This window comes from Cimex lectularius, unplaced genomic scaffold (genome assembly GCF_000648675.2).
Source record: "Cimex lectularius strain Harlan isolate CLEC.00 unplaced genomic scaffold, Clec_2.1 scaffold737, whole genome shotgun sequence".
Classification (NCBI taxonomy): Eukaryota; Metazoa; Arthropoda; class Insecta; order Hemiptera; family Cimicidae; genus Cimex; species Cimex lectularius.
In genome coordinates this window covers 1-3,112 of record NW_019393246.1, presented here as the reverse complement: position 1 = coordinate 3,112, position 3,112 = coordinate 1, and the positions used below count along the sequence as shown (strand labels likewise).

Sequence of the window (3,112 nt, the reverse complement as noted above, 5' to 3'; positions counted from 1 at the left end):
TTATTTTTGAAAACTCACTAATATATATTGAAAGACGAAAAAATAATGAACACTCATTTTATTGTTTATTTCAAACTATGTTTATATATTTATTGTTATATTAATTACAATATACTTATTTTAATGTAAATCAAATTCAATGAAAACAGAAATTTGAGTTTTAACAAAAATTATTTAGTTATCATGGTTTGAAAGCAAATTCACCAAAATGCTGGCAAATCATTTAGTAATATAATAAATTGTTAGATAAATTTTAATCTATCACTAAATGATTTTTACAGTGTTTTTGCGAATCGTGATAGTCCCCTTTATATTCTTTAGTCAATCGTGCCACTCCATTGATATTAAAGATCTTTTTTTTCCAAGAGTAATTATTCTCACCTGTAATTTTGAAAGATGTAAATTACTGATTCGATGATTTGAAAACAATAAAATATTACTTGTCTAACATGCAAGTATGCGTTGAGTCGGAGATCCCTACAGCCTGGCCGGGTCATTAGAAAATTATCAATTCCTTCATCGACGAAGGCGACAGCAGACCCACCCAACTTTAGAGAAGGTGCTCCCCATTCTCCTGGAAGGGGGGATTTCCAGTCGTCAGAAACAAGAAGTATAGAGGGACACTAGTTCCCAGGAAAGTTTAGCTTGTAACAAATGTTTACTTAGATTATAAGATAATTAAGGTCCATTTAGTGTGTAAGTTCGTTATGTTCATTATTTTAGTTTCTTTGGAAAAAATATGTTTTTTTTTGTTTTTTAATCGTTTTCTTAAGTAAATGTTGCGTTCTTTTACTTAGTTAATTTTTATTTAATTGAATTTTCTTTGATTCCTTTTCTTTTATTTTTCTTTACGGTTCGCTGTTTTTGTGTCATATTAAACAGCATGGCGTCCATTTTTAATTTAATATTACACTAAGTAACCCCGCCCGTCTCCTAGGAACGAAGCCGGCAAATTCTCGATGTAAGAACCTGTCGCCCAAACTATAGTGACCTATTTGGCAGCAGAATGGGAAGATGCTTGCTTAAAATATCTCTGATGTATTCCATTACCACCAATGTTTGTTGCAGTGTGCAGTTTTGTGTACATCGAGTAGAATTTATCACAAGTTTCAGAAACTTGTTCTCCACAACCTGCAGCCTGGCAATATTAGTCCTGCTCCTGCATATGAGACTCCAGTATGGGCACACATACTCAGTTATACAATTTCATTATTNGGACCTTTTTGCAGTAGCTTCCAGAAAGGTTTTGTTTGGGCTTCTAATCATCTTCATATTTGCTGTTTTACTTGTAGAAGAGGTGATGTTAACCAGAAAAGAAGCTCGTCCACACTCTGTAGTGTTTAGTTTTATGCTGTGATTAACATGTAGGTAAAAGTACGTGCAGTTTTAATAGTTTTGATACCGTTAATCAACCTTTCTATTTACTTAAGAGGATTAGGTGTTTAAATCACCAAGAGGATAATATAATGTCAGTTAATAAAAAGCGTTGAACATTTTATGGTAAGTTATAAAATATTTTCTATGGCTATCTAATATATATTCTTTGGCTTCAAAATCTATAATTCGTTATTGTTACATCACCGAATTCAGTATGAATTTTACGAGCTGCCTCAGCCGCCCACTACTGAGCTTAAATTCATACAATAAGTATGCACCTATTAGGTTTTTGAATTACAGTAAACTGTTCAAACAACTTTTTTTTAAGAATTTTGCTTATCATCTTGGTATTACTATGTAAACACTTAATCCTCTTTAAATAGAAATGTTGATTAATGAAAAACCGCACAAAATTTTCTGGTTACCTGGTAGATCTTTGCTGAACTAGATTGATCCACAATGACACAGTTTAGGCGATTGTCATGGCTTCATTACTTACTTGCATTCAAGCCTGACCTTCTTACGAATGGGCTTTTTTAAAAACCCAGCACTCCTAGGGTTCATGGTTCAATAGTTCATAGTTCCTTGTAGTATGAATAGCCTCATTAAAAAAAGTGTTATAAATATTTTTAACAGGATAATGAAATTGTGGTGATGTCTGTACGGTGAACCGTAGCTTGATCATTTCCAGTTGGATAAGTTGGCTAGGATAAGACATACTAGAATGATGGTAGAAGACCAAACTACAATTTGAAAAAAGGGATCTTTCTCCTCAGATGGAGTTTTGTAGTCTCCTCTTCCCATTTCTTAACTTTGGCTTTCACCCTGGAGTTTTCTCTACATTTTGCCTGCCACCCCGTTTTCAATTTTTGGTGAACTTCTTTGTTTTAATGTAACGTGATGACCGTTGAATATAATTGTGGTGTTCGTATCGGTGGTGATGGGAATATCGGTCAATGGTTATTTTGGAAAGAAAACGACTTTGAATCTTTGCCGACGTTTCGATTTAATTCAAATCTTTATCAAGGCATCCGCTTGATCTCTAAGTGTTCTATTTTTTATTTGTTTTATTTATTTATATATCAATTGGCAATGTCCCATGTTATTGTTCTACTTCACTGGTTGCAATAAGAACAATAACATGGGACATTTGCCAATTGATAAATAAATAAAACATAAATAAAAAAGTGAACACTTAGAGATCAAGTGGATGCCTTGATAAAGATTTGATTTAAATCGAAACGTTGGCAAAGATTTGACTGATATTCCCATCACCACCGAAACGAACACCACAATTCTTTGTTTTACACATACTATACCATGAATGATTGGCAAACTTGACATTACTGTCTGGCTGCCAAACAGACATTCAGCACGCCTCACAAAAAAAAGTTATAAAATTAAATAGATTTATTTATTTTTGTTTAGCTATATATTATATTTTTCTTCAGAAAATATCCAGTGAACAACAAAAAATAAAAATTATAATGATTGCAAGTATTTATTAAGAAAAAAAGTGTCCGTTTTTTTGTTTCTCAGCATATAATTAATATAATTCTGTATGATTAGTCAATGGTAGTTTGTATTAATTGTTATTCTGTTTTATTATTTTTTTCTCAACAGGGAAAGATCTAATTTGGCATCTCTCAATAAACATGACATTTCGATGTCTTCACTTGTTGCCTTGGACCAGTGTCAATCACGTAAAGTCCGATCCCAGCTATATGATCAAAGG

At 32.5% G+C, this 3,112-nt stretch overlaps 1 long non-coding RNA gene across 1 annotated transcript; it reads left to right on the top strand.

Moving 5' to 3' along the window:
• Positions 1-1,249: 1,249 nt before the first annotated feature.
• On the top strand, positions 1,250-3,106 carry LOC112128129. Its single transcript, XR_002910873.1, has 3 exons — positions 1,250-1,364; positions 1,431-1,500; positions 3,001-3,106. It is a non-coding gene; the product is annotated as an uncharacterized LOC112128129 (long non-coding RNA).
• The last annotated feature ends 6 nt before the right edge of the window (positions 3,107-3,112 follow it).